The sequence below is a fragment of the Coregonus clupeaformis genome, chromosome 16 (assembly GCF_020615455.1).
Source record: "Coregonus clupeaformis isolate EN_2021a chromosome 16, ASM2061545v1, whole genome shotgun sequence".
Taxonomy (NCBI): domain Eukaryota; kingdom Metazoa; phylum Chordata; class Actinopteri; order Salmoniformes; family Salmonidae; genus Coregonus; species Coregonus clupeaformis.
The window spans coordinates 22,181,916-22,209,721 of record NC_059207.1 but is presented as its reverse complement, the minus strand read 5'-3'; the positions used below and the strand labels follow the sequence as shown (position 1 = coordinate 22,209,721).

At 40.8% G+C, this 27,806-nt stretch overlaps 1 protein-coding gene and 1 non-coding gene across 2 annotated transcripts in view; one reads left to right on the top strand and one right to left on the bottom strand.

Annotated features, from left to right (window-relative positions):
- The window catches only part of LOC121584483 (WD repeat and FYVE domain-containing protein 3-like), a 267,617-nt gene that overhangs the window by 5,187 nt on the left and 234,624 nt on the right, over positions 1-27,806 (top strand). The window lies entirely within an intron of this gene.
- trnac-gca lies at positions 1,384-1,459 on the bottom strand. Its single transcript has one exon. It is a non-coding gene; the product is annotated as a tRNA-Cys (tRNA).

The following is a 27,806-nucleotide window of genomic DNA, read 5'->3' as shown; positions in this document are numbered from 1 at the left end:
TAGGGGTGGTATACAGAAGATAGCTCTATTTGGTATTTGATAGCCCTATTCCATATTATGGCAAGAACAGCTCAAATAAGCAAAGAGAAATGACAGTCCATCATTACTTTAAGACATGAAGGTCAGTCAATACTGAACATTTCAAGAACTTTGAAAGTTTATTCAAGTGCAGTTGCAAAAACCATCAAGCGGGAGGGAGAGTGTGTGTGTCTCAAGAGTAAAGCAGTTTTCATGCAGATCATTATCCAGTGTTTTCTCCTGACTGACACAATGACATGCAGATCATTATCCAGTGTTTTCTCCTGACTGACACAATGACATGCAGATCATTATCCAGTGTTGTCCCCTGACTGACACAATGACATGCAGATCATTATCCAGTGTTGTCCCCTGACTGACACAATGACATGCAGATCATTATCCAGTGTTTTCTCCTGACTGACACAATGACATGCAGATCATTATCCAGTGTTTTCTCCTGACTGACACAATGACATGCAGATCATTATCATTCCTTCCTCCCATTCCTCCAGCCAAATCACAGCTAGGCCTTTGCAAATCAGAGCCAATCAGCCATTCTATGCAGTATTCTATTATACACTGAACAGTGTGAAGTTAAATTCAATGTGTTGTATTGAGTAGAAGTGTGATTTCCAGGGACAGGTTTTTAGAGAATGTTTAGAAAATGTGAACAAGCGTCCGAGGGACGGGGCGAACAGAATGCTAGGCCACTGATTTCCCCCCCCCCCCACCGTGGTATCGTGATACTTGGCCTGGTATTGTATCGTTTGTAAAATGTTGGTATCGTGACAACACTATTCCCCTTAGTGCCAGTTCAAATGCTCCACAGAATTTGACAATCAATTAGCTTGGATAAAATGTGCCGATTCTTATCAATTTCCTCGTTGTGTTAGCACCTTACCTAGCATGACTAGCATTCCAGGTGTACTCTGCTCGGGTCATGTATTTTAACTCTGAAAAGTTCTTCAGGTCACTCATTCCTGTTTGAGTCCACAACATGCTGCCCAGTACCATCTGATGAACAGAATAAAAGGCAGCGGAAACAGAACTAAGTGTTGCAAGTTGGGCAGCCAGACATCCTTGTTTTGTTTTTCATACCAGGTCTGCGAGAAGGTTAGTGCATTGCCTCCCTCTGTCCTTCGATGCAATGCTGGATAGAAATGTCCAGTTTATCACCTCTCGAAGGGTCAGGCTTTCAAATTGTGTTTTTAGAAGCGATTCTACGGTGTCAGGTGATCGAGCCGGTGTCGCTGTCGCGGCCGCCATGATGATGCTGTTATGACTACATTTGACCGTTTTGTCATTTAGTGGACAATCTTATCCAGAGCGACTTACAGTTAGTGAGTGGATACATTTTCATACTGGTCCCCCGTGGGATTCGAACCCACAACTCTGGCATTGCAGGCGCAATGCTCTACCAACTGAGCCACATGGGACCTTGTTGATTAGTTTATTACAAGTCAAGTACAATTTGCTCTTTAGCGCCATCTGGTGACTACCTGATAGAGCAACTCCAGAAAATCTGAGCCCCAGGACAGGACATTTACTTTGTTAGGATCTAAGCCCCAAGACAGTCCATTTACTTTGTGAGATCTGAGCCCCAGGACAGTCCATTTACTTTGTGAAGATCTGAGCCCCAGGACAGTCCATTTACTTTGTGAAGATCTGAGCCCCAGGACAGTCCATTTACTTTGTGGGGATCTGAGCCCCAGGACAGTCCATTTACTTTGTGGGGATCTGAGTCCCATGATAGTCCATTTACTTTGTGTAGATCTGAGCCCCAGGACAGTCCATTTACTTTGTGGGGATCTGAGCCCCAGGACAGTCCATTTACTTTGTGGGGATCTGAGTCCCAGGATAGTCCATTTACTTTGTGAAGATCTGAGCCCCAGGACAGGACATTTACTTTGTGGAGATCTAAGCCCCAGGACAGTCCATTTACTTTGTGAAGATCTGAGCCCCAGGACAGGACATTTACTTTGTGGAGATCTGAGTCCCAGGACAGTCCATTTACTTTGTGATGTTTGTTTGAAATCCTGCAATCTCATTGGTGCAGCTTGGCTTGAACAATATATGTTTTAAACAGGAACATTTACACAAATATACCACACTTTTATGAGAGAGAGAGAGTGAGGCATACTAAGACAAAAGAAACTTGACAGTGTGTAAATGATAACACATTAGTGCAAGAAATGAAGAAGATTGTCTCCTGAGTGGCGCAGTGGTCTAAGGCACTGCATCGCAGTGCTAGCTGTGCCACTAGAGATCCTGGTTCGAAACCAGGCTCTGTCGTAGCCGGCCGTGACCGGGAGACCCATGGGGCGGCGCACAATTGGCCCAGGGTAGGGGAGGGAATGGCCGGCAGGGATGTAGCTCAGTTGATAGAGCATGGCGTTTGCAACGCCAGGGTTGTGGGTTCGATTCCCACAGGGGGTATGAAAAAAATAATAATAATGTAAGTCGCTCTGGATAAGAGAGTCTGCTAAATGACGTAAATGTAAATGTAAGAAATTGCTTCAAATGCTGGAATTAAACAATTAACTATATGTAAATGAGCAAATCTGTGAGCATTAAGGAGATAGAAGCCCGTCTGTAATAAGCGCCTGTTGTGTTCAGTGATTTAAGCAAATAAATGGCCAGGCTATTAATTTAAGTTTTACAGTATGCATTTCTTTGTAGTACAGATCAGGGACCCATGATATAATTCCGTTACCGGCTGTAAATCCACCTCATTTACTGTAGTTCAATAACCAAAAGAGAGATGTGTTCAAACCCAGTGCCATGTCATAGCTGACAGCCCATTCTTTCTGCAGACATCTTTGAATCTTAATTCAGAGCAGATGTTTAACTGTCTTTGGAAAACGTGGTCGCATAAAAACCGGAGGGAGATTTTACCATAATTCCGTTACCAAAGTTTGCATCTGCACAGTTCTTCCACTGAATTAGTTTTAGTAAATGTTTCTGTGGAAATTGTTAAAGTAGTCCTTGTGAGGTGTATGGTTTGTTAAACTTTGAATGTAATGGTTTTTGTTTAGCTACATTTTAAAGTGAAAAAAAACGGTTAAAGCGTAAATCTGTTGCCGTGGAACTGCCCAGTTACGTTCCTTGTTCTCTAGCCCAGATGGGAACTTCCTGCCTGAGCTGACCCCCCCCTCTCCCCCCCCCAAACCCCCAGTTGGTATGTTCCATCCTGTCCTGTTGTAACAGTGCCCTCCCCTCCTCCCACCTGCCTCCCTCCCTCCTCCCTTCTGAGTCCCCCACGTGGTCGGGTCGTGACGCTGGTGACAGGGGGCGATCAGCAGTGCCAGTCCCTGCAGGACACACCACACTGACTGTACTCTGGTACACACAGCCCCAGGCACTGCCAACGGGGCCAGAGATCCCTCTAAGCCCAGTCTAGTGAGCCACCTACCACTCTGTTTGGATACACAATTAATGTCTTAGTAAACTGACTACCAACATCTAAATAATGCAGAGCTACCTACCACTCTGTTTGGATACACCACTAATGTCTTAGTAAACTGACTACCAACATCTAAATAATGCAGAGCCACCTACCACTCTGTTTGGATACACCACTAATGTCTTAGTAAACTGACTACCAACATCTAAATAATGCAGAGCCACCTACCACTCTGTTTGGATACACCACTAATGTCTTAGTAAACTGACTACCAACATCTAAATAATGCAGAGCCACCTACCACTCTGTTTGGATACACCACTAATGTCTTAGTAAACTGACTACCAACATCTAAATAATGCAGAGCCACCTACCACTCTGTTTGGATACACCACTAATGTCTTAGTAAACTGACTACCAACATCTAAATAATGCAGAGCCACCTACCACTCTGTTTGGATACACCACTAATGTCTTAGTAAACTGACTACCAACATCTAAATAATGCAGAGCCACCTACCGCTCTGTTTGGATACACCACTAATGTCTTAGTAAACTGACTACCAACATCTAAATAATGCAGAGCCACCTACCACTCTGTTTGGATACACCACTAATGTCTTAGTAAACTGACTACCAACATCTAAATAATGCAGAGCCACCTACCACTCTGTTTGGATACACCACTAATGTCTTAGTAAACTGACTACCAACATCTAAATAATGCAGAGCCACCTACCACTCTGTTTGGATACACCACTAATGTCTTAGTAAACTGACTACCAACATCTAAATAATGCAGAGCCACCTACCGCTCTGTTTGGATACACCACTAATGTCTTAGTAAACTGACTACCAACATCTAAATAATGCAGAGCCACCTACCGCTCTGTTTGGATACACCACTAATGTCTTAGTAAACTGACTACCAACATCTAAATAATGCTGAGCCACCTACCACTCTGTTTGGATACACCACTAATGTCTTAGTAAACTGACTACCAACATCTAAATAATGCAGAGCCACCTACCACTCTGTTTGGATACACCACTAATGTCTTAGTAAACTGACTACCAACATCTAAATAATGCAGAGCCACCTACCACTCTGTTTGGATACACCACTAATGTCTTAGTAAACTGACTACCAACATCTAAATAATGCAGAGCCACCTACCGCTCTGTTTGGATACACCACTAATGTCTTAGTAAACTGACTACCAACATCTAAATAATGCAGAGCCACCTACCGCTCTGTTTGGATACACCACTAATGTCTTAGTAAACTGACTACCAACATCTAAATAATGCAGAGCCACCTACCGCTCTGTTTGGATACACCACTAATGTCTTAGTAAACTGACTACCAACATCTAAATAATGCAGAGCCACCTACCACTCTGTTTGGATACACCACTAATGTCTTAGTAAACTGACTACCAACATCTAAATAATGCAGAGCCACCTACCACTCTGTTTGGATACACCACTAATGTCTTAGTAAACTGACTACCAACATCTAAATAATGCAGAGCCACCTACCACTCTGTTTGGATACACCACTAATGTCTTAGTAAACTGACTACCAACATCTAAATAATGCAGAGCCACCTACCGCTCTGTTTGGATACACCACTAATGTCTTAGTAAACTGACTACCAACATCTAAATAATGCAGAGCCACCTACCACTCTGTTTGGATACACCACTAATGTCTTAGTAAACTGACTACCAACATCTAAATAATGCAGAGCCACCTACCACTCTGTTTGGATACACCACTAATGTCTTAGTAAACTGACTACCAACATCTAAATAATGCAGAGCCACCTACCACTCTGTTTGGATACACCACTAATGTCTTAGTAAACTGACTACCAACATCTAAATAATGCAGAGCCACCTACCACTCTGTTTGGATACACCACTAATGTCTTAGTAAACTGACTACCAACATCTAAATAATGCAGAGCCACCTACCGCTCTGTTTGGATACACCACTAATGTCTTAGTAAACTGACTACCAACATCTAAATAATGCAGAGCCACCTACCGCTCTGTTTGGATACACCACTAATGTCTTAGTAAACTGACTACCAACATCTAAATAATGCAGAGCCACCTACCACTCTGTTTGGATACACCACTAATGTCTTAGTAAACTGACTACCAACATCTAAATAATGCAGAGCCACCTACCACTCTGTTTGGATACACCACTAATGTCTTAGTAAACTGACTACCAACATCTAAATAATGCAGAGCCACCTACCACTCTGTTTGGATACACCACTAATGTCTTAGTAAACTGACTACCAACATCTAAATAATGCAGAGCCACCTACCGCTCTGTTTGGATACACCACTAATGTCTTAGTAAACTGACTACCAACATCTAAATAATGCAGAGCCACCTACCACTCTGTTTGGATACACCACTAATGTCTTAGTAAACTGACTACCAACATCTAAATAATGCAGAGCCACCTACCACTCTGTTTGGATACACCACTAATGTCTTAGTAAACTGACTACCAACATCTAAATAATGCAGAGCCACCTACCACTCTGTTTGGATACACCACTAATGTCTTAGTAAACTGACTACCAACATCTAAATAATGCAGAGCCACCTACCGCTCTGTTTGGATACACCACTAATGTCTTAGTAAACTGACTACCAACATCTAAATAATGCAGAGCCACCTACCACTCTGTTTGGATACACCACTAATGTCTTAGTAAACTGACTACCAACATCTAAATAATGCAGAGCCACCTACCACTCTGTTTGGATACACCACTAATGTCTTAGTAAACTGACTACCAACATCTAAATAATGCAGAGCCACCTACCACTCTGTTTGGATACACCACTAATGTCTTAGTAAACTGACTACCAACATCTAAATAATGCAGAGCCACCTACCACTCTGTTTGGATACACCACTAATGTCTTAGTAAACTGACTACCAACATCTAAATAATGCAGAGCCACCTACCGCTCTGTTTGGATACACCACTAATGTCTTAGTAAACTGACTACCAACATCTAAATAATGCAGAGCCACCTACCACTCTGTTTGGATACACCACTAATGTCTTAGTAAACTGACTACCAACATCTAAATAATGCAGAGCCACCTACCACTCTGTTTGGATACACCACTAATGTCTTAGTAAACTGACTACCAACATCTAAATAATGCAGAGCCACCTACCGCTCTGTTTGGATACACCACTAATGTCTTAGTAAACTGACTACCAACATCTAAATAATGCAGAGCCACCTACCGCTCTGTTTGGATACACCACTAATGTCTTAGTAAACTGACTACCAACATCTAAATAATGCAGAGCCACCTACCGCTCTGTTTGGATACACCACTAATGTCTTAGTAAACTGACTACCAACATCTAAATAATGCAGAGCCACCTACCGCTCTGTTTGGATACACCACTAATGTCTTAGTAAACTGACTACCAACATCTAAATAATGCAGAGCCACCTACCACTCTGTTTGGATACACCACTAATGTCTTAGTAAACTGACTACCAACATCTAAATAATGCAGAGCCACCTACCGCTCTGTTTGGATACACCACTAATGTCTTAGTAAACTGACTACCAACATCTAAATAATGCAGAGCCACCTACCGCTCTGTTTGGATACACCACTAATGTCTTAGTAAACTGACTACCAACATCTAAATAATGCAGAGCCACCTACCGCTCTGTTTGGATACACCACTAATGTCTTAGTAAACTGACTACCAACATCTAAATAATGCAGAGCCACCTACCACTCTGTTTGGATACACCACTAATGTCTTAGTAAACTGACTACCAACATCTAAATAATGCAGAGCCACCTACCACTCTGTTTGGATACACCACTAATGTCTTAGTAAACTGACTACCAACATCTAAATAATGCAGAGCCACCTACCACTCTGTTTGGATACACCACTAATGTCTTAGTAAACTGACTACCAACATCTAAATAATGCAGAGCCACCTACCGCTCTGTTTGGATACACCACTAATGTCTTAGTAAACTGACTACCAACATCTAAATAATGCAGAGCCACCTACCACTCTGTTTGGATACACCACTAATGTCTTAGTAAACTGACTACCAACATCTAAATAATGCAGAGCCACCTACCGCTCTGTTTGGATACACCACTAATGTCTTAGTAAACTGACTACCAACATCTAAATAATGCAGAGCCACCTACCACTCTGTTTGGATACACCACTAATGTCTTAGTAAACTGACTACCAACATCTAAATAATGCAGAGCCACCTACCACTCTGTTTGGATACACCACTAATGTCTTAGTAAACTGACTACCAACATCTAAATAATGCAGAGCCACCTACCGCTCTGTTTGGATACACCACTAATGTCTTAGTAAACTGACTACCAACATCTAAATAATGCAGAGCCACCTACCACTCTGTTTGGATACACCACTAATGTCTTAGTAAACTGACTACCAACATCTAAATAATGCAGAGCCACCTACCGCTCTGTTTGGATACACCACTAATGTCTTAGTAAACTGACTACCAACATCTAAATAATGCAGAGCCACCTACCGCTCTGTTTGGATACACCACTAATGTCTTAGTAAACTGACTACCAACATCTAAATAATGCAGAGCCACCTACCACTCTGTTTGGATACACCACTAATGTCTTAGTAAACTGACTACCAACATCTAAATAATGCAGAGCCACCTACCACTCTGTTTGGATACACCACTAATGTCTTAGTAAACTGACTACCAACATCTAAATAATGCAGAGCCACCTACCGCTCTGTTTGGATACACCACTAATGTCTTAGTAAACTGACTACCAACATCTAAATAATGCAGAGCCACCTACCGCTCTGTTTGGATACACCACTAATGTCTTAGTAAACTGACTACCAACATCTAAATAATGCAGAGCCACCTACCGCTCTGTTTGGATACACCACTAATGTCTTAGTAAACTGACTACCAACATCTAAATAATGCAGAGCCACCTACCGCTCTGTTTGGATACACCACTAATGTCTTAGTAAACTGACTACCAACATCTAAATAATGCAGAGCCACCTACCACTCTGTTTGGATACACCACTAATGTCTTAGTAAACTGACTACCAACATCTAAATAATGCAGAGCCACCTACCACTCTGTTTGGATACACCACTAATGTCTTAGTAAACTGACTACCAACATCTAAATAATGCAGAGCCACCTACCACTCTGTTTGGATACACCACTAATGTCTTAGTAAACTGACTACCAACATCTAAATAATGCAGAGCCACCTACCGCTCTGTTTGGATACACCACTAATGTCTTAGTAAACTGACTACCAACATCTAAATAATGCAGAGCCACCTACCGCTCTGTTTGGATACACCACTAATGTCTTAGTAAACTGACTACCAACATCTAAATAATGCAGAGCCACCTACCGCTCTGTTTGGATACACCACTAATGTCTTAGTAAACTGACTACCAACATCTAAATAATGCAGAGCCACCTACCACTCTGTTTGGATACACCACTAATGTCTTAGTAAACTGACTACCAACATCTAAATAATGCAGAGCCACCTACCACTCTGTTTGGATACACCACTAATGTCTTAGTAAACTGACTACCAACATCTAAATAATGCAGAGCCACCTACCGCTCTGTTTGGATACACCACTAATGTCTTAGTAAACTGACTACCAACATCTAAATAATGCAGAGCCACCTACCACTCTGTTTGGATACACCACTAATGTCTTAGTAAACTGACTACCAACATCTAAATAATGCAGAGCCACCTACCACTCTGTTTGGATACACCACTAATGTCTTAGTAAACTGACTACCAACATCTAAATAATGCAGAGCCACCTACCACTCTGTTTGGATACACCACTAATGTCTTAGTAAACTGACTACCAACATCTAAATAATGCAGAGCCACCTACCGCTCTGTTTGGATACACCACTAATGTCTTAGTAAACTGACTACCAACATCTAAATAATGCAGAGCCACCTACCGCTCTGTTTGGATACACCACTAATGTCTTAGTAAACTGACTACCAACATCTAAATAATGCAGAGCCACCTACCGCTCTGTTTGGATACACCACTAATGTCTTAGTAAACTGACTACCAACATCTAAATAATGCAGAGCCACCTACCACTCTGTTTGGATACACCACTAATGTCTTAGTAAACTGACTACCAACATCTAAATAATGCAGAGCCACCTACCACTCTGTTTGGATACACCACTAATGTCTTAGTAAACTGACTACCAACATCTAAATAATGCAGAGCCACCTACCACTCTGTTTGGATACACCACTAATGTCTTAGTAAACTGACTACCAACATCTAAATAATGCAGAGCCACCTACCGCTCTGTTTGGATACACCACTAATGTCTTAGTAAACTGACTACCAACATCTAAATAATGCAGAGCCACCTACCACTCTGTTTGGATACACCACTAATGTCTTAGTAAACTGACTACCAACATCTAAATAATGCAGAGCCACCTACCACTCTGTTTGGATACACCACTAATGTCTTAGTAAACTGACTACCAACATCTAAATAATGCAGAGCCACCTACCACTCTGTTTGGATACACCACTAATGTCTTAGTAAACTGACTACCAACATCTAAATAATGCAGAGCCACCTACCACTCTGTTTGGATACACCACTAATGTCTTAGTAAACTGACTACCAACATCTAAATAATGCAGAGCCACCTACCGCTCTGTTTGGATACACCACTAATGTCTTAGTAAACTGACTACCAACATCTAAATAATGCAGAGCCACCTACCACTCTGTTTGGATACACCACTAATGTCTTAGTAAACTGACTACCAACATCTAAATAATGCAGAGCCACCTACCACTCTGTTTGGATACACCACTAATGTCTTAGTAAACTGACTACCAACATCTAAATAATGCAGAGCCACCTACCACTCTGTTTGGATACACCACTAATGTCTTAGTAAACTGACTACCAACATCTAAATAATGCAGAGCCACCTACCACTCTGTTTGGATACACCACTAATGTCTTAGTAAACTGACTACCAACATCTAAATAATGCAGAGCCACCTACCGCTCTGTTTGGATACACCACTAATGTCTTAGTAAACTGACTACCAACATCTAAATAATGCAGAGCCACCTACCGCTCTGTTTGGATACACCACTAATGTCTTAGTAAACTGACTACCAACATCTAAATAATGCAGAGCCACCTACCACTCTGTTTGGATACACCACTAATGTCTTAGTAAACTGACTACCAACATCTAAATAATGCAGAGCCACCTACCACTCTGTTTGGATACACCACTAATGTCTTAGTAAACTGACTACCAACATCTAAATAATGCAGAGCCACCTACCACTCTGTTTGGATACACCACTAATGTCTTAGTAAACTGACTACCAACATCTAAATAATGCAGAGCCACCTACCGCTCTGTTTGGATACACCACTAATGTCTTAGTAAACTGACTACCAACATCTAAATAATGCAGAGCCACCTACCACTCTGTTTGGATACACCACTAATGTCTTAGTAAACTGACTACCAACATCTAAATAATGCAGAGCCACCTACCACTCTGTTTGGATACACCACTAATGTCTTAGTAAACTGACTACCAACATCTAAATAATGCAGAGCCACCTACCACTCTGTTTGGATACACCACTAATGTCTTAGTAAACTGACTACCAACATCTAAATAATGCAGAGCCACCTACCGCTCTGTTTGGATACACCACTAATGTCTTAGTAAACTGACTACCAACATCTAAATAATGCAGAGCCACCTACCGCTCTGTTTGGATACACCACTAATGTCTTAGTAAACTGACTACCAACATCTAAATAATGCAGAGCCACCTACCACTCTGTTTGGATACACCACTAATGTCTTAGTAAACTGACTACCAACATCTAAATAATGCAGAGCCACCTACCACTCTGTTTGGATACACCACTAATGTCTTAGTAAACTGACTACCAACATCTAAATAATGCAGAGCCACCTACCGCTCTGTTTGGATACACCACTAATGTCTTAGTAAACTGACTACCAACATCTAAATAATGCAGAGCCACCTACCCTACTGTTTGGATACACCACTAATGTCTTAGTAAACTGACTACCAACATCTAAATAATGCAGAGCCACCTACCACTCTGTTTGGATACACCACTAATGTCTTAGTAAACTGACTACCAACATCTAAATAATGCAGAGCCACCTACCACTCTGTTTGGATACACCACTAATGTCTTAGTAAACTGACTACCAACATCTAAATAATGCAGAGCCACCTACCGCTCTGTTTGGATACACCACTAATGTCTTAGTAAACTGACTACCAACATCTAAATAATGCAGAGCCACCTACCACTCTGTTTGGATACACCACTAATGTCTTAGTAAACTGACTACCAACATCTAAATAATGCAGAGCCACCTACCGCTCTGTTTGGATACACCACTAATGTCTTAGTAAACTGACTACCAACATCTAAATAATGCAGAGCCACCTACCACTCTGTTTGGATACACCACTAATGTCTTAGTAAACTGACTACCAACATCTAAATAATGCAGAGCCACCTACCGCTCTGTTTGGATACACCACTAATGTCTTAGTAAACTGACTACCAACATCTAAATAATGCAGAGCCACCTACCACTCTGTTTGGATACACCACTAATGTCTTAGTAAACTGACTACCAACATCTAAATAATGCAGAGCCACCTACCACTCTGTTTGGATACACCACTAATGTCTTAGTAAACTGACTACCAACATCTAAATAATGCAGAGCCACCTACCGCTCTGTTTGGATACACCACTAATGTCTTAGTAAACTGACTACCAACATCTAAATAATGCAGAGCCACCTACCACTCTGTTTGGATACACCACTAATGTCTTAGTAAACTGACTACCAACATCTAAATAATGCAGAGCCACCTACCGCTCTGTTTGGATACACCACTAATGTCTTAGTAAACTGACTACCAACATCTAAATAATGCAGAGCCACCTACCGCTCTGTTTGGATACACCACTAATGTCTTAGTAAACTGACTACCAACATCTAAATAATGCAGAGCCACCTACCGCTCTGTTTGGATACACCACTAATGTCTTAGTAAACTGACTACCAACATCTAAATAATGCAGAGCCACCTACCACTCTGTTTGGATACACCACTAATGTCTTAGTAAACTGACTACCAACATCTAAATAATGCAGAGCCACCTACCGCTCTGTTTGGATACACCACTAATGTCTTAGTAAACTGACTACCAACATCTAAATAATGCAGAGCCACCTACCACTCTGTTTGGATACACCACTAATGTCTTAGTAAACTGACTACCAACATCTAAATAATGCAGAGCCACCTACCACTCTGTTTGGATACACCACTAATGTCTTAGTAAACTGACTACCAACATCTAAATAATGCAGAGCCACCTACCGCTCTGTTTGGATACACCACTAATGTCTTAGTAAACTGACTACCAACATCTAAATAATGCAGAGCCACCTACCACTCTGTTTGGATACACCACTAATGTCTTAGTAAACTGACTACCAACATCTAAATAATGCAGAGCCACCTACCACTCTGTTTGGATACACCACTAATGTCTTAGTAAACTGACTACCAACATCTAAATAATGCAGAGCCACCTACCACTCTGTTTGGATACACCACTAATGTCTTAGTAAACTGACTACCAACATCTAAATAATGCAGAGCCACCTACCGCTCTGTTTGGATACACCACTAATGTCTTAGTAAACTGACTACCAACATCTAAATAATGCAGAGCCACCTACCGCTCTGTTTGGATACACCACTAATGTCTTAGTAAACTGACTACCAACATCTAAATAATGCAGAGCCACCTACCACTCTGTTTGGATACACCACTAATGTCTTAGTAAACTGACTACCAACATCTAAATAATGCAGAGCCACCTACCACTCTGTTTGGATACACCACTAATGTCTTAGTAAACTGACTACCAACATCTAAATAATGCAGAGCCACCTACCACTCTGTTTGGATACACCACTAATGTCTTAGTAAACTGACTACCAACATCTAAATAATGCAGAGCCACCTACCACTCTGTTTGGATACACCACTAATGTCTTAGTAAACTGACTACCAACATCTAAATAATGCAGAGCCACCTACCACTCTGTTTGGATACACCACTAATGTCTTAGTAAACTGACTACCAACATCTAAATAATGCAGAGCCACCTACCACTCTGTTTGGATACACCACTAATGTCTTAGTAAACTGACTACCAACATCTAAATAATGCAGAGCCACCTACCGCTCTGTTTGGATACACCACTAATGTCTTAGTAAACTGACTACCAACATCTAAATAATGCAGAGCCACCTACCACTCTGTTTGGATACACCACTAATGTCTTAGTAAACTGACTACCAACATCTAAATAATGCAGAGCCACCTACCACTCTGTTTGGATACACCACTAATGTCTTAGTAAACTGACTACCAACATCTAAATAATGCAGAGCCACCTACCACTCTGTTTGGATACACCACTAATGTCTTAGTAAACTGACTACCAACATCTAAATAATGCAGAGCCACCTACCACTCTGTTTGGATACACCACTAATGTCTTAGTAAACTGACTACCAACATCTAAATAATGCAGAGCCACCTACCACTCTGTTTGGATACACCACTAATGTCTTAGTAAACTGACTACCAACATCTAAATAATGCAGAGCCACCTACCACTCTGTTTGGATACACCACTAATGTCTTAGTAAACTGACTACCAACATCTAAATAATGCAGAGCCACCTACCACTCTGTTTGGATACACCACTAATGTCTTAGTAAACTGACTACCAACATCTAAATAATGCAGAGCCACCTACCACTCTGTTTGGATACACCACTAATGTCTTAGTAAACTGACTACCAACATCTAAATAATGCAGAGCCACCTACCACTCTGTTTGGATACACCACTAATGTCTTAGTAAACTGACTACCAACATCTAAATAATGCAGAGCCACCTACCGCTCTGTTTGGATACACCACTAATGTCTTAGTAAACTGACTACCAACATCTAAATAATGCAGAGCCACCTACCACTCTGTTTGGATACACCACTAATGTCTTAGTAAACTGACTACCAACATCTAAATAATGCAGAGCCACCTACCACTCTGTTTGGATACACCACTAATGTCTTAGTAAACTGACTACCAACATCTAAATAATGCAGAGCCACCTACCGCTCTGTTTGGATACACCACTAATGTCTTAGTAAACTGACTACCAACATCTAAATAATGCAGAGCCACCTACCACTCTGTTTGGATACACCACTAATGTCTTAGTAAACTGACTACCAACATCTAAATAATGCAGAGCCACCTACCACTCTGTTTGGATACACCACTAATGTCTTAGTAAACTGACTACCAACATCTAAATAATGCAGAGCCACCTACCACTCTGTTTGGATACACCACTAATGTCTTAGTAAACTGACTACCAACATCTAAATAATGCAGAGCCACCTACCACTCTGTTTGGATACACCACTAATGTCTTAGTAAACTGACTACCAACATCTAAATAATGCAGAGCCACCTACCACTCTGTTTGGATACACCACTAATGTCTTAGTAAACTGACTACCAACATCTAAATAATGCAGAGCCACCTACCACTCTGTTTGGATACACCACTAATGTCTTAGTAAACTGACTACCAACATCTAAATAATGCAGAGCCACCTACCACTCTGTTTGGATACACCACTAATGTCTTAGTAAACTGACTACCAACATCTAAATAATGCAGAGCCACCTACCACTCTGTTTGGATACACCACTAATGTCTTAGTAAACTGACTACCAACATCTAAATAATGCAGAGCCACCTACCACTCTGTTTGGATACACCACTAATGTCTTAGTAAACTGACTACCAACATCTAAATAATGCAGAGCCACCTACCACTCTGTTTGGATACACCACTAATGTCTTAGTAAACTGACTACCAACATCTAAATAATGCAGAGCCACCTACCCACCTCTGTTTGGATACACCACTAATGTCTTAGTAAACTGACTACCAACATCTAAATAATGCAGAGCCACCTACCGCTCTGTTTGGATACACCACTAATGTCTTAGTAAACTGACTACCAACATCTAAATAATGCAGAGCCACCTACCACTCTGTTTGGATACACCACTAATGTCTTAGTAAACTGACTACCAACATCTAAATAATGCAGAGCCACCTACCACTCTGTTTGGATACACCACTAATGTCTTAGTAAACTGACTACCAACATCTAAATAATGCAGAGCCACCTACCACTCTGTTTGGATACACCACTAATGTCTTAGTAAACTGACTACCAACATCTAAATAATGCAGAGCCACCTACCACTCTGTTTGGATACACCACTAATGTCTTAGTAAACTGACTACCAACATCTAAATAATGCAGAGCCACCTACCACTCTGTTTGGATACACCACTAATGTCTTAGTAAACTGACTACCAACATCTAAATAATGCAGAGCCACCTACCACTCTGTTTGGATACACCACTAATGTCTTAGTAAACTGACTACCAACATCTAAATAATGCAGAGCCACCTACCACTCTGTTTGGATACACCACTAATGTCTTAGTAAACTGACTACCAACATCTAAATAATGCAGAGCCACCTACCACTCTGTTTGGATACACCACTAATGTCTTAGTAAACTGACTACCAACATCTAAATAATGCAGAGCCACCTACCGCTCTGTTTGGATACACCACTAATGTCTTAGTAAACTGACTACCAACATCTAAATAATGCAGAGCCACCTACCACTCTGTTTGGATACACCACTAATGTCTTAGTAAACTGACTACCAACATCTAAATAATGCAGAGCCACCTACCACTCTGTTTGGATACACCACTAATGTCTTAGTAAACTGACTACCAACATCTAAATAATGCAGAGCCACCTACCACTCTGTTTGGATACACCACTAATGTCTTAGTAAACTGACTACCAACATCTAAATAATGCAGAGCCACCTACCGCTCTGTTTGGATACACCACTAATGTCTTAGTAAACTGACTACCAACATCTAAATAATGCAGAGCCACCTACCACTCTGTTTGGATACACCACTAATGTCTTAGTAAACTGACTACCAACATCTAAATAATGCAGAGCCACCTACCACTCTGTTTGGATACACCACTAATGTCTTAGTAAACTGACTACCAACATCTAAATAATGCAGAGCCACCTACCACTCTGTTTGGATACACCACTAATGTCTTAGTAAACTGACTACCAACATCTAAATAATGCAGAGCCACCTACCACTCTGTTTGGATACACCACTAATGTCTTAGTAAACTGACTACCAACATCTAAATAATGCAGAGCCACCTACCACTCTGTTTGGATACACCACTAATGTCTTAGTAAACTGACTACCAACATCTAAATAATGCAGAGCCACCTACCACTCTGTTTGGATACACCACTAATGTCTTAGTAAACTGACTACCAACATCTAAATAATGCAGAGCCACCTACCACTCTGTTTGGATACACCACTAATGTCTTAGTAAACTGACTACCAACATCTAAATAATGCAGAGCCACCTACCGCTCTGTTTGGATACACCACTAATGTCTTAGTAAACTGACTACCAACATCTAAATAATGCAGAGCCACCTACCACTCTGTTTGGATACACCACTAATGTCTTAGTAAACTGACTACCAACATCTAAATAATGCAGAGCCACCTACCACTCTGTTTGGATACACCACTAATGTCTTAGTAAACTGACTACCAACATCTAAATAATGCAGAGCCACCTACCGCTCTGTTTGGATACACCACTAATGTCTTAGTAAACTGACTACCAACATCTAAATAATGCAGAGCCACCTACCGCTCTGTTTGGATACACCACTAATGTCTTAGTAAACTGACTACCAACATCTAAATAATGCAGAGCCACCTACCGCTCTGTTTGGATACACCACTAATGTCTTAGTAAACTGACTACCAACATCTAAATAATGCAGAGCCACCTACCACTCTGTTTGGATACACCACTAATGTCTTAGTAAACTGACTACCAACATCTAAATAATGCAGAGCCACCTACCACTCTGTTTGGATACACCACTAATGTCTTAGTAAACTGACTACCAACATCTAAATAATGCAGAGCCACCTACCACTCTGTTTGGATACACCACTAATGTCTTAGTAAACTGACTACCAACATCTAAATAATGCAGAGCCACCTACCGCTCTGTTTGGATACACCACTAATGTCTTAGTAAACTGACTACCAACATCTAAATAATGCAGAGCCACCTACCACTCTGTTTGGATACACCACTAATGTCTTAGTAAACTGACTACCAACATCTAAATAATGCAGAGCCACCTACCACTCTGTTTGGATACACCACTAATGTCTTAGTAAACTGACTACCAACATCTAAATAATGCAGAGCCACCTACCACTCTGTTTGGATACACCACTAATGTCTTAGTAAACTGACTACCAACATCTAAATAATGCAGAGCCACCTACCACTCTGTTTGGATACACCACTAATGTCTTAGTAAACTGACTACCAACATCTAAATAATGCAGAGCCACCTACCACTCTGTTTGGATACACCACTAATGTCTTAGTAAACTGACTACCAACATCTAAATAATGCAGAGCCACCTACCGCTCTGTTTGGATACACCACTAATGTCTTAGTAAACTGACTACCAACATCTAAATAATGCAGAGCCACCTACCACTCTGTTTGGATACACCACTAATGTCTTAGTAAACTGACTACCAACATCTAAATAATGCAGAGCCACCTACCGCTCTGTTTGGATACACCACTAATGTCTTAGTAAACTGACTACCAACATCTAAATAATGCAGAGCCACCTACCACTCTGTTTGGATACACCACTAATGTCTTAGTAAACTGACTACCAACATCTAAATAATGCAGAGCCACCTACCACTCTGTTTGGATACACCACTAATGTCTTAGTAAACTGACTACCAACATCTAAATAATGCAGAGCCACCTACCACTCTGTTTGGATACACCACTAATGTCTTAGTAAACTGACTACCAACATCTAAATAATGCAGAGCCACCTACCACTCTGTTTGGATACACCACTAATGTCTTAGTAAACTGACTACCAACATCTAAATAATGCAGAGCCACCTACCGCTCTGTTTGGATACACCACTAATGTCTTAGTAAACTGACTACCAACATCTAAATAATGCAGAGCCACCTACCACTCTGTTTGGATACACCACTAATGTCTTAGTAAACTGACTACCAACATCTAAATAATGCAGAGCCACCTACCGCTCTGTTTGGATACACCACTAATGTCTTAGTAAACTGACTACCAACATCTAAATAATGCAGAGCCACCTACCACTCTGTTTGGATACACCACTAATGTCTTAGTAAACTGACTACCAACATCTAAATAATGCAGAGCCACCTACCACTCTGTTTGGATACACCACTAATGTCTTAGTAAACTGACTACCAACATCTAAATAATGCAGAGCCACCTACCGCTCTGTTTGGATACACCACTAATGTCTTAGTAAACTGACTACCAACATCTAAATAATGCAGAGCCACCTACCACTCTGTTTGGATACACCACTAATGTCTTAGTAAACTGACTACCAACATCTAAATAATGCAGAGCCACCTACCACTCTGTTTGGATACACCACTAATGTCTTAGTAAACTGACTACCAACATCTAAATAATGCAGAGCCACCTACCACTCTGTTTGGATACACCACTAATGTCTTAGTAAACTGACTACCAACATCTAAATAATGCAGAGCCACCTACCACTCTGTTTGGATACACCACTAATGTCTTAGTAAACTGACTACCAACATCTAAATAATGCAGAGCCACCTACCACTCTGTTTGGATACACCACTAATGTCTTAGTAAACTGACTACCAACATCTAAATAATGCAGAGCCACCTACCACTCTGTTTGGATACACCACTAATGTCTTAGTAAACTGACTACCAACATCTAAATAATGCAGAGCCACCTACCACTCTGTTTGGATACACCACTAATGTCTTAGTAAACTGACTACCAACATCTAAATAATGCAGAGCCACCTACCACTCTGTTTGGATACACCACTAATGTCTTAGTAAACTGACTACCAACATCTAAATAATGCAGAGCCACCTACCACTCTGTTTGGATACACCACTAATGTCTTAGTAAACTGACTACCAACATCTAAATAATGCAGAGCCACCTACCGCTCTGTTTGGATACACCACTAATGTCTTAGTAAACTGACTACCAACATCTAAATAATGCAGAGCCACCTACCGCTCTGTTTGGATACACCACTAATGTCTTAGTAAACTGACTACCAACATCTAAATAATGCAGAGCCACCTACCACTCTGTTTGGATACACCACTAATGTCTTAGTAAACTGACTACCAACATCTAAATAATGCAGAGCCACCTACCACTCTGTTTGGATACACCACTAATGTCTTAGTAAACTGACTACCAACATCTAAATAATGCAGAGCCACCTACCGCTCTGTTTGGATACACCACTAATGTCTTAGTAAACTGACTACCAACATCTAAATAATGCAGAGCCACCTACCACTCTGTTTGGATACACCACTAATGTCTTAGTAAACTGACTACCAACATCTAAATAATGCAGAGCCACCTACCACTCTGTTTGGATACACCACTAATGTCTTAGTAAACTGACTACCAACATCTAAATAATGCAGAGCCACCTACCGCTCTGTTTGGATACACCACTAATGTCTTAGTAAACTGACTACCAACATCTAAATAATGCAGAGCCACCTACCACTCTGTTTGGATACACCACTAATGTCTTAGTAAACTGACTACCAACATCTAAATAATGCAGAGCCACCTACCACTCTGTTTGGATACACCACTAATGTCTTAGTAAACTGACTACCAACATCTAAATAATGCAGAGCCACCTACCGCTCTGTTTGGATACACCACTAATGTCTTAGTAAACTGACTACCAACATCTAAATAATGCAGAGCCACCTACCACTCTGTTTGGATACACCACTAATGTCTTAGTAAACTGACTACCAACATCTAAATAATGCAGAGCCACCTACCACTCTGTTTGGATACACCACTAATGTCTTAGTAAACTGACTACCAACATCTAAATAATGCAGAGCCACCTACCACTCTGTTTGGATACACCACTAATGTCTTAGTAAACTGACTACCAACATCTAAATAATGCAGAGCCACCTACCACTCTGTTTGGATACACCACTAATGTCTTAGTAAACTGACTACCAACATCTAAATAATGCAGAGCCACCTACCACTCTGTTTGGATACACCACTAATGTCTTAGTAAACTGACTACCAACATCTAAATAATGCAGAGCCACCTACCACTCTGTTTGGATACACCACTAATGTCTTAGTAAACTGACTACCAACATCTAAATAATGCAGAGCCACCTACCACTCTGTTTGGATACACCACTAATGTCTTAGTAAACTGACTACCAACATCTAAATAATGCAGAGCCACCTACCACTCTGTTTGGATACACCACTAATGTCTTAGTAAACTGACTACCAACATCTAAATAATGCAGAGCCACCTACCGCTCTGTTTGGATACACCACTAATGTCTTAGTAAACTGACTACCAACATCTAAATAATGCAGAGCCACCTACCGCTCTGTTTGGATACACCACTAATGTCTTAGTAAACTGACTACCAACATCTAAATAATGCAGAGCCACCTACCGCTCTGTTTGGATACACCACTAATGTCTTAGTAAACTGACTACCAACATCTAAATAATGCAGAGCCACCTACCACTCTGTTTGGATACACCACTAATGTCTTAGTAAACTGACTACCAACATCTAAATAATGCAGAGCCACCTACCGCTCTGTTTGGATACACCACTAATGTCTTAGTAAACTGACTACCAACATCTAAATAATGCAGAGCCACCTACCGCTCTGTTTGGATACACCACTAATGTCTTAGTAAACTGACTACCAACATCTAAATAATGCAGAGCCACCTACCACTCTGTTTGGATACACCACTAATGTCTTAGTAAACTGACTACCAACATCTAAATAATGCAGAGCCACCTACCACTCTGTTTGGATACCCCACTAATGTCTTAGTAAACTGACTACCAACATCTAAATAATGCAGAGCCACCTACCGCTCTGTTTGGATACACCACTAATGTCTTAGTAAACTGACTACCAACATCTAAATAATGCAGAGCCACCTACCACTCTGTTTGGATACACCACTAATGTCTTAGTAAACTGACTACCAACATCTAAATAATGCAGAGCCACCTACCGCTCTGTTTGGATACACCACTAATGTCTTAGTAAAACTGACTACCAACATCTAAATAATGCAGAGCCACCTACCGCTCTGTTTGGATACACCACTAATGTCTTAGTAAACTGACTACCAACATCTAAATAATGCAGAGCCACCTACCACTCTGTTTGGATACACCACTAATGTCTTAGTAAACTGACTACCAACATCTAAATAATGCAGAGCCACCTACCGCTCTGTTTGGATACACCACTAATGTCTTAGTAAACTGACTACCAACATCTAAATAATGCAGAGCCACCTACCGCTCTGTTTGGATACACCACTAATGTCTTAGTAAACTGACTACCAACATCTAAATAATGCAGAGCCACCTACCGCTCTGTTTGGATACACCACTAATGTCTTAGTAAACTGACTACCAACATCTAAATAATGCAGAGCCACCTACCACTCTGTTTGGATACACCACTAATGTCTTAGTAAACTGACTACCAACATCTAAATAATGCAGAGCCACCTACCGCTCTGTTTGGATACACCACTAATGTCTTAGTAAACTGACTACCAACATCTAAATAATGCAGAGCCACCTACCACTCTGTTTGGATACACCACTAATGTCTTAGTAAACTGACTACCAACATCTAAATAATGCAGAGCCACCTACCACTCTGTTTGGATACACCACTAATGTCTTAGTAAACTGACTACCAACATCTAAATAATGCAGAGCCACCTACCACTCTGTTTGGATACACCACTAATGTCTTAGTAAACTGACTACCAACATCTAAATAATGCAGAGCCACCTACCGCTCTGTTTGGATACACCACTAATGTCTTAGTAAACTGACTACCAACATCTAAATAATGCAGAGCCACCTACCGCTCTGTTTGGATACACCACTAATGTCTTAGTAAAACTGACTACCAACATCTAAATAATGCAGAGCCACCTACCACTCTGTTTGGATACACCACTAATGTCTTAGTAAACTGACTACCAACATCTAAATAATGCAGAGCCACCTACCACTCTGTTTGGATACACCACTAATGTCTTAGTAAACTGACTACCAACATCTAAATAATGCAGAGCCACCTACCACTCTGTTTGGATACACCACTAATGTCTTAGTAAACTGACTACCAACATCTAAATAATGCAGAGCCACCTACCGCTCTGTTTGGATACACCACTAATGTCTTAGTAAACTGACTACCAACATCTAAATAATGCAGAGCCACCTACCACTCTGTTTGGATACACCACTAATGTCTTAGTAAACTGACTACCAACATCTAAATAATGCAGAGCCACCTACCACTCTGTTTGGATACACCACTAATGTCTTAGTAAACTGACTACCAACATCTAAATAATGCAGAGCCACCTACCACTCTGTTTGGATACACCACTAATGTCTTAGTAAACTGACTACCAACATCTAAATAATGCAGAGCCACCTACCGCTCTGTTTGGATACACCACTAATGTCTTAGTAAACTGACTACCAACATCTAAATAATGCAGAGCCACCTACCGCTCTGTTTGGATACACCACTAATGTCTTAGTAAACTGACTACCAACATCTAAATAATGCAGAGCCACCTACCACTCTGTTTGGATACACCACTAATGTCTTAGTAAACTGACTACCAACATCTAAATAATGCAGAGCCACCTACCGCTCTGTTTGGATACACCACTAATGTCTTAGTAAACTGACTACCAACATCTAAATAATGCAGAGCCACCTACCACTCTGTTTGGATACACCACTAATGTCTTAGTAAACTGACTACCAACATCTAAATAATGCAGAGCCACCTACCGCTCTGTTTGGATACACCACTAATGTCTTAGTAAACTGACTACCAACATCTAAATAATGCAGAGCCACCTACCACTCTGTTTGGATACACCACTAATGTCTTAGTAAACTGACTACCAACATCTAAATAATGCAGAGCCACCACACCTGTTTGGATACACCACAATGTCTTAGTAAACTGACTACCAACCAAAAATACCACCTACCGCTCTGTTTGGATACACCACTAATGTCTTAGTAAACTGACTACCAACATCTAAATAATGCAGAGCCACCTACCGCTCTGTTTGGATACACCACTAATGTCTTAGTAAACTGACTACCAACATCTAAATAATGCAGAGCCACCTACCGCTCTGTTTGGATACACCACTAATGTCTTAGTAAACTGACTACCAACATCTAAATAATGCAGAGCCACCTACCGCTCTGTTTGGATACACCACTAATGTCTTAGTAAACTGACTACCAACATCTAAATAATGCAGAGCCACCTACCACTCTGTTTGGATACACCACTAATGTCTTAGTAAACTGACTACCAACATCTAAATAATGCAGAGCCACCTACCGCTCTGTTTGGATACACCACTAATGTCTTAGTAAACTGACTACCAACATCTAAATAATGCAGAGCCACCTACCACTCTGTTTGGATACACCACTAATGTCTTAGTAAACTGACTACCAACATCTAAATAATGCAGAGCCACCTACCGCTCTGTTTGGATACACCACTAATGTCTTAGTAAACTGACTACCAACATCTAAATAATGCAGAGCCACCTACCGCTCTGTTTGGATACACCACTAATGTCTTAGTAAACTGACTACCAACATCTAAATAATGCAGAGCCACCTACCAGCTCTGTTTGGATACACCACTAATGTCTTAGTAAACTGACTACCAACATCTAAATAATGCAGAGCCACCTACCGCTCTGTTTGGATACACCACTAATGTCTTAGTAAACTGACTACCAACATCTAAATAATGCAGAGCCACCTACCGCTCTGTTTGGATACACCACTAATGTCTTAGTAAACTGACTACCAACATCTAAATAATGCAGAGCCACCTACCACTCTGTTTGGATACACCACTAATGTCTTAGTAAACTGACTACCAACATCTAAATAATGCAGAGCCACCTACCGCTCTGTTTGGATACACCACTAATGTCTTAGTAAACTGACTACCAACATCTAAATAATGCAGAGCCACCTACCGCTCTGTTTGGATACACCACTAATGTCTTAGTAAACTGACTACCAACATCTAAATAATGCAGAGCCACCTACCACTCTGTTTGGATACACCACTAATGTCTTAGTAAACTGACTACCAACATCTAAATAATGCAGAGCCACCTACCACTCTGTTTGGATACACCACTAATGTCTTAGTAAACTGACTACCAACATCTAAATAATGCAGAGCCACCTACCACTCTGTTTGGATACACCACTAATGTCTTAGTAAACTGACTACCAACATCTAAATAATGCAGAGCCACCTACCACTCTGTTTGGATACACCACTAATGTCTTAGTAAACTGACTACCAACATCTAAATAATGCAGAGCCACCTACCACTCTGTTTGGATACACCACTAATGTCTTAGTAAACTGACTACCAACATCTAAATAATGCAGAGCCACCTACCGCTCTGTTTGGATACACCACTAATGTCTTAGTAAACTGACTACCAACATCTAAATAATGCAGAGCCACCTACCGCTCTGTTTGGATACACCACTAATGTCTTAGTAAACTGACTACCAACATCTAAATAATGCAGAGCCACCTACCACTCTGTTTGGATACACCACTAATGTCTTAGTAAACTGACTACCAACATCTAAATAATGCAGAGCCACCTACCGCTCTGTTTGGATACACCACTAATGTCTTAGTAAACTGACTACCAACATCTAAATAATGCAGAGCCACCTACCGCTCTGTTTGGATACACCACTAATGTCTTAGTAAACTGACTACCAACATCTAAATAATGCAGAGCCACCTACCGCTCTGTTTGGATACACCACTAATGTCTTAGTAAACTGACTACCAACATCTAAATAATGCAGAGCCACCTACCACTCTGTTTGGATACACCACTAATGTCTTAGTAAACTGACTACCAACATCTAAATAATGCAGAGCCACCTACCACTCTGTTTGGATACACCACTAATGTCTTAGTAAACTGACTACCAACATCTAAATAATGCAGAGCCACCTACCACTCTGTTTGGATACACCACTAATGTCTTAGTAAACTGACTACCAACATCTAAATAATGCAGAGCCACCTACCACTCTGTTTGGATACACCACTAATGTCTTAGTAAACTGACTACCAACATCTAAATAATGCAGAGCCACCTACCACTCTGTTTGGATACACCACTAATGTCTTAGTAAACTGACTACCAACATCTAAATAATGCAGAGCCACCTACCGCTCTGTTTGGATACACCACTAATGTCTTAGTAAACTGACTACCAACATCTAAATAATGCAGAGCCACCTACCGCTCTGTTTGGATACACCACTAATGTCTTAGTAAACTGACTACCAACATCTAAATAATGCAGAGCCACCTACCACTCTGTTTGGATACACCACTAATGTCTTAGTAAACTGACTACCAACATCTAAATAATGCAGAGCCACCTACCGCTCTGTTTGGATACACCACTAATGTCTTAGTAAACTGACTACCAACATCTAAATAATGCAGAGCCACCTACCACTCTGTTTGGATACACCACTAATGTCTTAGTAAACTGACTACCAACATCTAAATAATGCAGAGCCACCTACCACTCTGTTTGGATACACCACTAATGTCTTAGTAAACTGACTACCAACATCTAAATAATGCAGAGCCACCTACCGCTCTGTTTGGATACACCACTAATGTCTTAGTAAACTGACTACCAACATCTAAATAATGCAGAGCCACCTACCACTCTGTTTGGATACACCACTAATGTCTTAGTAAACTGACTACCAACATCTAAATAATGCAGAGCCACCTACCGCTCTGTTTGGATACACCACTAATGTCTTAGTAAACTGACTACCAACATCTAAATAATGCAGAGCCACCTACCACTCTGTTTGGATACACCACTAATGTCTTAGTAAACTGACTACCAACATCTAAATAATGCAGAGCCACCTACCACTCTGTTTGGATACACCACTAATGTCTTAGTAAACTGACTACCAACATCTAAATAATGCAGAGCCACCTACCACTCTGTTTGGATACACCACTAATGTCTTAGTAAACTGACTACCAACATCTAAATAATGCAGAGCCACCTACCACTCTGTTTGGATACACCACTAATGTCTTAGTAAACTGACTACCAACATCTAAATAATGCAGAGCCACCTACCGCTCTGTTTGGATACACCACTAATGTCTTAGTAAACTGACTACCAACATCTAAATAATGCAGAGCCACCTACCGCTCTGTTTGGATACACCACTAATGTCTTAGTAAACTGACTACCAACATCTAAATAATGCAGAGCCACCTACCGCTCTGTTTGGATACACCACTAATGTCTTAGTAAACTGACTACCAACATCTAAATAATGCAGAGCCACCTACCGCTCTGTTTGGATACACCACTAATGTCTTAGTAAACTGACTACCAACATCTAAATAATGCAGAGCCACCTACCACTCTGTTTGGATACACCACTAATGTCTTAGTAAACTGACTACCAACATCTAAATAATGCAGAGCCACCTACCGCTCTGTTTGGATACACCACTAATGTCTTAGTAAACTGACTACCAACATCTAAATAATGCAGAGCCACCTACCACTCTGTTTGGATACACCACTAATGTCTTAGTAAACTGACTACCAACATCTAAATAATGCAGAGCCACCTA